The following is a 12,340-nucleotide window of genomic DNA, read 5'->3' on the forward strand; positions in this document are numbered from 1 at the left end:
TTACCTATTGGGTACAATGTACACTATTCTGGTGACCAGTACACTAAAAGCCCTCATTTCAGCATTATACAGTTCATCCATGTAACAAAAAACACTTCTGCCTCCTAAATATATTCAGATAAAAAAAAAAGATTAGAAAAACAAAAAAATACTTCTGCTTCACTGTTTTTTATTTTTCATTATACAAGTAAAACACAGTTTTATAAAAATGCTAGGAAGTAGAAGAAACAAGAGTGTGACATGAGCCTGGGGAAAGAAAAGGTGACAAGGAAGCCTACTACCATGCAGGGAATGCTTAGTCTCAGAGATCACAGGCTTAAAGAAAAGGATAGATTAAAACCCAAAAAGAAAGAAGAAATATCCCAACATGCTAAAGGAAAGAGAGGTCTTCCACAACACTCTTCCTGCTTATTCTTCCAATATAATGCAGAGCCAGGCCCCCCTTATCACATCCTGGTTGATAGAACTTTATCAACTTTTCCACTAAAGCCAGAGTGGACTTAGCGCAGTCAGTGACAGCTGTCTATCTGTCAAGTGCACGCCTTGCATGACTGACTGTGTAATGGCTGAAACTGAGAAATTGGGGGAGAAGTATCAAGTGGCCCTAAGGATCCAAGATATGAATGATGACCAGTCACACAGTGACCCACACACATGACTGCTTAGTACAGAGAGTAACTCAGCACAAGTGCTACATTGTGGCCACAGTTGACTAGGACCTTAAGCAAAAAATCCAGAAGATCCCTGAAGTTCCCATCATGTACATTTCTAACCCTAGATAGAACATTGAACAGATGCCAGATAATTATGGAACCCCTCTGTTCTAATTCTTATAAGAAACATTCTTCTGCCTTTCTTTGACCAACTTTCTGTTACCGCTTTGTTAAACATGCAGTACCATGAATTATTATTCTGTTCACCCATTCGCTCTAGTACAAGCTTAATATGGTTAAATACATTCACTTTTTGATGCTGTTTTGAAAATGGTATTTTCTCTCATTTAAAAATTTTAAATCATGGCCAAATGGTACAACATCTCAGACAAGAAGAATATTTTATTCTTTTTTTGAGTTCTGTTGGAGAGTGTGATAAATACAGTAAATACGAGAGTATTTCAAAATTGCTGGAAGTAAATTTCAAATGTTTTCACCACAAAAATGTCAAGTATTTGAGGTGATGGGTATGTTCATTACAACAGCTTGATTTAATTATTCCACATTGTAGTCATGAATTATAACACCACTTTGTACCCCATACATTCATTCATACAATTATAAATTGTTGATTCACAATAAAAACATTGTTGCATATTTTTATTAAAACAATTAAGAAAATAAAAATAAGCAATATCTTAAAAACCAAAGATTGGCTAACCACCTAGAGTTAGCCAATGTTAATATTTTATCAAATGTACTTTTTAAGGTTTTTCTATGCAAATATACACTTAAAAAAGATTTTTTGGTCAAGCACTGTGGCTCATGCTTGTAATCCTTGTACTAGGGGAGGCCAAGACAGGAGGATCACTTGAGGCCAGGAGTTTGAGACAAGCCTGAGCATGAATGAGATTCTGTGTCTACAAAAAATAGAAAAATTAGCTGGATGTGGTGGTGGGTGCCTGCGGTCCCAGCTACTTGGGAGGCTGAGCCCAGGAGTTTAACGCTTCAGTGAGCTATGATCACACCACCGCACTCTAGCCCCAGCAACAGAGTGAAACCCTGTCCCCCCAAAAAAAGAAAACAAAATTTTCCTGGTGTACACAATATATATAATACTTTGTAATTCATGTCTTTATAAATATAAATAAGTATTTTATGTCATAAGTAGTCATATGCATTCTCATCTTTAGTAGTTACAGAATAATGTACTGTGTCAAAATTTATTTAACTTATTTATCAGACAGCTAGATTATTTCCAAATTTTTTTATTTTAAACAACATGGTGATACACATCTTTCTATTTACAATTTCTTGCTTTTATTTGAGAGTTTTCTCTAAAATTCAGTAGAATTGCTGGGTCAAAGGGAAAGACCATTTTTAAAGGTTGCTCATGCTAATCCCTAAGTTTCAAACTTACCTGCTTTATACAACAACTGTGCCAATCGTAGGGATTACTGTTTTATAAGAATACAGGATAAAGAAAAAACATTAACATATTCATTTATGTCCTACACTCAGTGAATAGTAAAGTGATTCTATAAATTCTGTTTATATGTATAAAAGCAGAACGTGTAATATTTAAGAAGTGGGTTCTTAAGCCAGATCACTTGATCTCATTCTGGCTAAGCCACTCGTTAGTCCTAAGCCACAACCAAGTTAAACAGCTTCAGTGCATTTCAGTTTCCTCATGTGGAAAATGGAATAATTAAAGTATCTATCTCTTAAGGTTGATCTGAGAATTAAATAAATTGATCCATAAAATGGAGTCAGAACAGTATTCTGGCACAAGTAAGCATTCGATAAATGCTCTGCATTCTCTTCTTCCTGGGAACACAGCTAAATTAATTTTTCAGCCTCTCTTGCAGTTGGATACATCCGTAAGACTAGAAGGTGACATGAACTGATGTGTGTCATTTACTGGTCTGACTCATAAATGCCTTCAAGACACAATTTTCATCCATTTCCTTATCAGCCAGTTGAACAGAGACCATTCCAAGGACCTAGAGCAAATGCAACCATGAAATGAACGGAGCCCGGGTCTATGAATTACTATGAAACAGAGAGCCCTAACCCCACCCATGACACTGAATTTCAATTATCATTACATCATTGAGAAATAAATGTGCATGGTGTTACATTTAATTTTTTGTTGTTGTTGCTGTTATAGCAGTTAGTCTTACTGGACTAAGAGAGTTGCCTATGATTATTATTATTCCTTCATCACATACTATCTATTTAAAAATAGAGAATTTTGCTTTCAAAGTATGAAGAATGAACAGATAAAAGGAGTTCAGGACCTGAAATTTGCTGCAGATAACCAACAACTTGATAATACATGAGTCCAAGGGTCATCTTTTTTCTATCTGGAATATATTTTATCTCATCTCTGTATGTCTTTATATTCCCCATTTTGGCTACAAGCTACCGAGGTTAATCTCACTACAGCTAAATGTGTTTATTCAACTTAAAAACACAGATCCCTCATATTCCCTCTTAGCTGCACTGGTGAACATCATTTTCTTACATTTACTGAGTCACTTAGGGCATAAATACCAAAGTACTGGCTGAGAAAATCCAGGAGGAAACATTCTTTACAAAAAAAAGAAATAGTCAAAAGAAAGGCTATTGCACTAAAAAAAAAAAAAAAAAAAAAAAAAAAAAAGATGTTCCCCATAACGGTTCTATGGTTCTGAAATGTCTAAAGGGAAGTCATACCAAGCACGAATACATTTCCCAAGTTTTCCCCTTGAGGATCATAGACGTGAAAGAAAAATGCTCAATTTGAGGCACTGTTCATTTTGCAAAAATGTTATTTGTTACCAAAAGACGGAGAATGAAAAATGATTCCAAGGATGAAGATTATTCACACACACACACACACCCCACATGTGCCATTTTATGAGCTTTCAGGCAAAAATTTATTCAAACATAAACCATGAAGCACTTTCCATCCACATGGTTTATTTTCTAAGGTGAGAGCTTCCAACTGAGACTAGCTGCAATATTTCCCAGAGTGCTTTGACTGTCAAGGGACCATAAGACGTTAAATAACACTATCAAATGTATCTTTCTAAATATGGAGTTAAATGGCTCTTTCCTTACATTTGTATCATGCCCTGCAATGTATTTTGTATATAAGAAGCTATTATCAGCCCCATCTCACAGGAGAGCACACTGAAATTCAGAGGGATTAAAGGGTTTATCCAAGGTTACCTGGCTAGAGTTGCAAGCTGAAGCCAGTAATCATCCGCTGTATGATCTGTAGGCTTCAATTGTCACATATGAATTTCTGAAAATGATCAAAATGACAGCTATGATCAAGTTAATCATGTACAAATTACAGATATGCCTATGAGAAAAAAAAAAAAGACCAGCAGGACATATTTGAACTAGCCTCAGATTAAATCATAGAAAAGATTAACTGAATCACTCAGTGGGTAGTAGGTAAATTCCATTCTGATCATTTTGGTGAAAATACCAGAAAAGCTAAATGTTTACCAGCTCCACCCTAAAAGCATATTTGTTTCAGGAAATAGTAAATAAAACAAATCTCTAGACTAATAAAGTGATTTGACTCTTTCAGTGACATTATTTAACCACTGCATGTGTTCCTGAGAAACCACTATGTAACAATTTTTATATATATATTTAAATATTATTTCTCATTTATTTTAATTATTCCATTTGAGATATAATTCTTTAGAAAAAGAAGAGTGGCCAAGAGACCTCTTTATAAAATCAGACAAATATAACAAAATTATAAATAATTGTGCATTGAAAAGAAAATTATACTTTCATGAAAATGTATTAAGAATAGTCCAAACAAAATACAAAGTTAGAATTTAGATTAAGAACTGAAAGACATTTCAACCTGCTTCATTGTTGTACAATTTTTACGCCTAACTGAACAAAAACAACAAAAGAGATAAAAATGCCTTTCAGTTCTAAATCAGTTTGGCAAATGTGCATTGAATATTCTCTTTATTAGTAAACATACCAGCAGGAAACAGAATTCACCCTAGATGACTCAAATGAAGAGACTTTCATAAGAAGGCTACTTATGGAAGTTTGGTCAACGTTAAGAGAATTAAAAGGGAATGGCGAGACTGGGTAAATCTTGCTTTCCCATATTATTATTAAAGAAAAAAAGAAAGAAGGTGGGCAGAGTACAAATACCCAAATAGTAAAGTCCAAAGTTATTAAAACTGACACTGAAATTTTGCCTTTATGTTTTGGCAGCTAAGGGTAAAGAAAAATCATCAGTTACATTATCTCTTTCAGTATTATTATCATCATCATCCTCATCATTACCCTCATAAAAATATTTACCATCCATTGAGTGTCAATGGTCTGGCAAGGTGTTAAATAATTGTTAGAAAAATCAGTCTGGAGTTAGTATGGGGGAAAGTGAGGGAGACAAAAGAGGAAACATGAGCCCAGAGCAGGTGAAGAACGCAAGATGCAACTGAAATGGAGAAGAGTTAATAACCTCGTTGACCAAAGCAATAATTGCCAGAAAGGCAAAAGGAGAGGGTGGAGCCAAGAAGCCCAGTGGAAGGAGGATCCATGGGATGTGAGGACCCATTGCAGTTGCAGGGGTAGGAGAGAAAAGTAGACAAATGCCTTTCTGAGATGTGTTTTCCAGAGGAGCAAGGAGGCCATTACCAGCTAAGGTAAGGCAGGAGGTTAGAGAGCAAACTGGGAATCGGAGTGAGAAACAATGGGGGCATTTCTGGTCTCTAAGCAGAAGAGCAGGGATTTAGTCAGCCAGACTTGCTAATTCAGCCCCCTACCCATTATGGGAAATCAGGCAAGTTGAAAAACTGTCCTTATTTTAGTGCCTTCTTCACTGAGTTCTTTTTTGTTTGTTTTTTGTTTTGTTTTATTAACTGATAAGCTTTTTTTCTTTGGAGCAGTTTTAGGTTTACAGAAAAATGGAGCAGAAATTAGAGTGTTCCACTATATTTCTATTACACAGCCCCCCTCACCAATTTCCCATATTATTAACCTCTTACAGTAATATGGTCTATCTGTTACAAGTGATGAGCCAACACTGATACATTGTTATTAACTCAAGTCCACCGTTTACACTATGATTCACTCTGTCTGTTGTGCATTCTATGGGTTTGGACAAATATATGCCACGTATCCACCACTACAGTATTATACAGAATAGTTCCGCTGTCCTAAAATTCCTCTGTGTTCCACTTATTCATCCATTCACATCCCCTCCCCCCTCCTAACCTCTGGCAACCACCGATCTTCTGCCTGTCTCTGTAGCTTTACCTTTTCCGAAGGTCACATAGTTGGAATCATACAGTACATAGTCTTTTCATATTGGCTTGTTTCACTTAGTAATATACATTTATGGTTTATAAAGTTATTTTAATGTCTTGTCAGTAATAAATATTCAACAAAGGATAAATACCGTTACCATTATTGTTAGCATTGTTATTATTTCATAAATGCTTCATTTATTTTCCTAGGGTTTCAAAAAGGCTATCACACATTTCCCTAGAATCATGGAAGTCCTGTTTGCTAGTTCCCTCTGTCTTACCTATATCCTCAGTACCTTTTACTCCCAACCTTTTTTATAACATGTATCTCACCACTAATTTGCTCACCCAATCCTCTTTCTCCCATCTAAACTGCCAGCTTTCCAAGCGCTGGGTTACTTCTCTCCCGTGCACTACTCTAGTCCCACCTGGAAGGTGGCAGGTGATCCATGAATATCTAAAAATGATGAATGTTTGGCACGGTGGCCTGGACTGAAGGTACAAAAAGATGCAGTGACATAGCTCTGGGGAACAAACAGGAGGGAGAGAAAGGCTGTTATGGGCCACATTCCCTGGGCGTGGAATAATGATGAGGATACAATTTAAGCTCAAAGACACAGGGACTCAAGTTCTTTCTAAAATGTAGTCTTCATTTAAATTATTTCCTAATCTCAACTCACAGTAAATGAAGTTTCTACATAGCAAGGAGGTCTCAAATGGATTTAGATAACATATTGACTGTTATTCAAATATGTAAAATTTAAATATCTAATCATGAACTTTTAGGGTGGCTGTTACTAAAGTCCAATTCAGTTCAGAATTAACTTTAATTTTTCTTTACCTGTAAAACAAATTTTGCCTATCTACAATTCTACCTAGAATAAAATCAACACTGTAGTTCAGGAGTCTTCCTCAGGATTTACTCCAAATAGAATTATTATTTAAAAAGAAACAAAAAAAACCTGGTATTTCTTCCCTGGCTCATCTCCAAAGTATTCAAAGCATCTCTTTTTGGTCTGGTATTTTTTTTCTTATCTTGTTTTTATTTTAAACTAATTATAATGATACTTCATTGATGTTGCTATAGCAAAAAGGTTAAGGGAAAACTGTCCTTTAACCAAAATGGTCTTTTAACTCCTTACAGAATTCTTACAGCTAGATACTAATACATCCTGTAATTAAGAAATAATGAGCTTTCCACCATGATTTATTTCCACAGATTTAGACTCAATGCTAAGAATCTACATTTTAAATTGTTGCAGTGCTCAATAGTAAAAACTCTATTAAATCCTCAGAGATCAATTTTAAACAAACTTGCATGTCAGCAAAAAAAAATTAAATGAAAATATTTCTCTATCCCTTTTATTTTTTACCCTCACTTTGTCCCAAAGTAAGACACAGAGAGAGAAAGTGAATGGGGAGAAGAAGGGAGGGAGGGGGAGGGGGGGAGAGGGGGAGAGAGAGAGAGAGGGAGGGAGAGAGAGAGAGGGAGGGAGAGAGAGAGAGAGAGAGAGAGAGAGAGAGAGAGAGAGAACATACATTAATATGAAAAAGCATTATCCTGGTTTGCTGTGAGAACTTTGGAGTAGCAGCTAGGCCTGCTTCTCTGAAGTCCAAAGCCATCCCAATTCCATTCCTTAGGGTGCCCGCAGATAACTGAACAGTAAGAAAAAGAATGAACGACAAGGTCAGAAGCCCTGATTATGATACTTCTCAGCTGCCCTGAAAGATTTACGATGACTGCACAGGGCAGGAAAAAAACCCACTGTTCATTCGAAAGGTACTGAAGTTTAGCAGATTCCAGCAGCTCTTAAATGTGCAAGTTAACAGCTCAGGCTTTGGAATGAAACCCCTTATTAGCTGTGTGAACTTGGGCAGGTCACTTGATCTCTCCGAGCCTCGCTTTCTTCAACTGTAAAATACAGCTTAACAATTCCTGCTTTAATGGCACTGTGTGTGTCAATGTAAAAAGCACAATAGCACTCAACACATTCTTTATTTTTTCTTGTATTATTCTGGCTTCAGCTAATCTTCAAAGGAGCCTCTGGAAAGAGGACAGGGGAGGTCACAGAATCCTTTCCTTAATTTGGGACACAATGAAACAGATCACCTGCAGCTCTGAGTATCTTGAACTGGGGAGGGAGGAAGGTTACTCAGAATACACAAAATTGAGGCAAGGAAATCAGATTAAAAAACAATAATCTTGGTAAATGGAAGAATTAATGAAATTCTGTTTTATCCTAATAAATGTCAATTTTTTTTTCTATCACCCATGATGAGAAAATTAGAGGGTACTAATCCCCACCCCTAGCAAAGATGAAATAGCGTTTGTGGCTTCTGACAACCTGGACCTGGGAAGTGTGAAGTTTGGAGGAAAGGTTTAAAATCACATGCATTTTTTTTTTATCATCTAACCATTTTTTATTGAGTAATAAGGATGCAATAACAAATCCAAAGCCATGCCCATGCCCATGCCCATGCCCGTAGCAGAGAAGTCCCTGGGCAAAGCAAGAGGTACAGGGTGTGGGCCCCAGACGAAGCACTGGCATTCACACATGCATAAAACCTGCTTCCCAAAATAAACTGGGATTAGAGGAAAGTCCAAGAAAATCTGATTCACAGCACCCAAGTATTTTTTGATGCATTTCTGTCTCTGAGCCATCCTATAGTCTACTCTAGATTAGTCATTCAGAAAGCTTTTATCTTGTTTCTTTGATATACTGGCCTCAGCTAACTAGAGGCCAAAACCGACTAGTACCTCCCTATTATCTACAAAAAAAAAAAAAAAAAAAGCCAAACTCTTCACTGTGACAGTCAAGGAATTCCCCGCTATTTTTTTTTTTTTAATTTTCTAAGATTTTTTTTTTTTCATTTTCAGAATATCATGGGGGTACAAGCATCTTGGTTACACATAATGCCTTTGCCTCACCTTGTAGCCAGAGCTATAAGTGTGCCCTTCCCCCATACAGTGCGCTCCACACCCACTGGTTGTGAGTTTCCCCACCCCCACCAACCCCCTCCCACCTGACCAGAACCTGATGAAGATTACTTCCATGGGAGCACCTTAGTCTTGGTCAGTTAGTACCAAATTGACATTAGAGCAAATAAAGAACCTACAGAATGGGAGAAAATATTTGCAAGCTGCACATCCGATAAAGGGCTGCTGATAAGAAGCTATATAGAACTTAAGAAAATTAACAAGAAAAAAATCAAACAACCCCATCAAAAAGTGGGCAAAGGACATAAACTGAAACTTTTCAAAAGAAGACGGAATAATGGCCAGCAAACATAAAAAAAAAAAATGCTCAGCATCTCTAATCATTAGAGAAATGCAAATCAAAACCACAATGAGATTTCACCTAACTCCAGTGAGAATGGCCTTCGTCAAAAAGTCCCAGTATTTTCACATTGCTTTCTCACATGGACCACCCGTGTCTTTACTTGAATCTATACTTGCTGGGATTAGGGGATATGATACCTCTTTCTGAGTCTTCCACATCACAGATAGTATTCAGGAAATATTTGTGAATATGCATCTATAGCGATACATTATAGTATATGTAAATTAATATATTATACTTATTTACATATAAACTAGTATACATATAACGTTTAAGTACTTTATCTGTCATTACCACAGTCCTTAACTTTATCCAAAGGAGTATTTTAAATGACTGTATTAAACATGTCAGGCAAGACCTGCGCCATGTTCACAATCACTTCTGAGCAAAATGGCCCTGCACAATGTTGGTATGACCTTGCCCATCACATCCCATACCATGTAATACAAGGATGGGCACCCGCTCCGAGGCAGATTAATCCACTGTAAGTGCAAACTCAGTGAGAGGAATCTGAGATGCTCCCCAAGGTTCTGATCTGGCCAGCCAGGTGAAAATTGTCACACTGAGCACATTGCACAGGGATGGAGTTTGAGAACTTTTTTGATTGTGTTACCCATGGGAACCTCAGGAAGAGGTGTTCACAAGACAGAGGAGTACAGGACTTCAGATTCAGGGCAGAGGTCTGAGCATAGAGAGAGTCATTCACACGCAGTATGAGCTTGAAAACGGAAATAGATAAAAATCAATGAGGGAGAGAAAGTAAAAAAGGGAAAGAGAAGCCAAGGATAGACTTTTGAGGACCACCAACGTTCGGAGGGTAGTGAGAGTCACAGGTGTTCGTGAAGAAAATCATGACTAATGCCTCTTGCAAAATATTTAAATATATCCAACAGCAATGGAATTGTTTTATAAATTATAATAAAAACATGAAATGGCCACTAACAATGATATTTTAACAAAACCATGGTACGTGGAACTACTCAGGACACAACAGTGAATGCAAACGCAAAATTCCCATGTGTTCATCCCTCTGTTTCCCTCCCTCCACCCAACTCCTTTGTACGTGTGGGGGGAAGTGTAGGCGGAGTGAAATGAGGCCCTTGGTAAAACAGAATAAAAAGACAAAGATATTTAATGTTGTTCTCTTTGCCTAGACGTATGTTTTTCGAGCTTTATACAATAAGTCTGTTTTATAATTAAAAAAAGATTAACTTAAAACTGTAATTACAAAAAAATGCTTAACATATGTGAACAGAATGAGAATCCAGCTCTGTGTTAATATGGGAAGAGTGTCTGGGAGTCAGGAATATCACTGCTCTAGGTTTATTCTGGGTTATTCTTTCCGAAATCAGAGAAGTTTGCACTCTGGCATTCTCTCCCCATCTTAATCCCCAGGGAGCCAAACTCATTGAAACAATAATCAAATGCCAACAACTAAATTTAAGAAGGAGACATCTCAGGGACTACAGTGAAAATTTTTAGTGCCAGCCTATTATTTTAGGCCATCACATGTTTCAGTTACATAAGCTCAATACATATTATGCTGATATTTGTTCAGATTTAGGAGACTTTTTTCCTTCCTGTTGCTGTCAGCATATTTCCTGCATATTAATAAGCATCACATTTCATATGAGATATGAGCCTCATGTTTAAACAAATTACAAAGCCACAAATTAGCTATTTGTTGAAGAACAGAAAAACTTAGAATTCTGTTTTTGCTTTTGCACCAAGCACAAAAGAGATGAAGCTGATTAACATGCCCCTTTCCCAATGCACAAGTTATTAGTCAATAAACATTTTCCTGTCATTTCTCCTATGCTTCTGCAAATTCTAAACCTTTTCATCGAACCATTACTACTAGTTAAGATTCTTTTAATTCAGTAGTATTTGGGGAGTCTGAGCCTTATACTCAATTTTGAATACTTTGAATATATAATGCCGTTCTATAATTATGTTCCAAAATTCTCAGGGGATTGGATGGTGGAAAGTTACATTTCCCTCATCTATTTTCTTCTTTTAACAGAGAAAATCAAAATCCTTATTTTTTTTTTCTTTCTAGAGTTTTGTCCATTTCAAATAGAAGAATTGTATTTTTTCTCCTCTACATAAATCTAGGAGTATTGCAGCAGTTGCCAGGAGAAATAAATGACAGTGTTAAGCTGCAAATCTGTAGGTTTAAAGGTTTACCTTCCTTCAACATAATTTTAAAGGAAAAATACTATATTTCAGTCAGCAGAGAAGGAGGGTTCTTGGGTCCACCCTCCATTAAGCTCAGTTCTCTGTTTTGTAATGGCCTAAAGGAATCTTATGATTCTTTCTAGGAAAGAGGCATAATTTAAAACCCTTGGGCATTGGCCTGAATGAATAGTGAGGTGCTTGAGGTTCGTGGGTGCAGTTTTTTCTCAATACCATGTCTCTCTCCCTCTTTGTCTCTCTCTCTCTCCTTCTCTCTCTCCATGCATAGCCAATTACAATGTGTATAAAATTTTCATGCAGACATTTAACTGAAAATATAAAACCCTAAATTTTCTTTTCCTTATACATCTGCAATTTTTCAATGGTTTCAATGGTGTTACCTTTTAAAACGCAGTTTGGAAAGGCAGTATATTATCGTTTCAGGTTTTGTGTTCTTTCCAGAGAGAAACCACCTCTCTTCTGGATTACAATAATCAATATGGAAATATATCCTCAAATACACACAGAAAAACTTTATCAGCAGAAATTCTGTGGGGGCAAGAATCAGGTTTGCAATATGCAATATTTTGCTCAAAGGACCTCCATTTGATAATCTGACTTGAATGTTTTATAGGCTGTAATACATTAAACATATTTGTAGGAAGCTTATTCTGCTTCAATGGTTGTTAGGATTCAGAATTTTCGATGTCATTCAAAATACAAGTATCAAAACCACGCCACTGGCTACAGAGAGAATCAGTTGGTATAAAACATGGCCATAAAGAAGCTGCTGAAATGACCCACTTGCAATCGAACCATTGATATGGGCACTAGGAATTTAAGAATATTGACGAAAAAGAACTTGAAGTTATGAACCACGAGATGTAGGGTT

General features: G+C 36.6%; 1 pseudogene; it reads left to right on the top strand.

Annotated features, from left to right (window-relative positions):
• The first annotated feature begins 252 nt into the window (after positions 1-252).
• LOC123638857 lies at positions 253-827 on the top strand (annotated as a pseudogene).
• The last annotated feature ends 11,513 nt before the right edge of the window (positions 828-12,340 follow it).

Source organism: Lemur catta, chromosome 5, assembly GCF_020740605.2.
Source record: "Lemur catta isolate mLemCat1 chromosome 5, mLemCat1.pri, whole genome shotgun sequence".
Classification (NCBI taxonomy): domain Eukaryota; kingdom Metazoa; phylum Chordata; class Mammalia; order Primates; family Lemuridae; genus Lemur; species Lemur catta.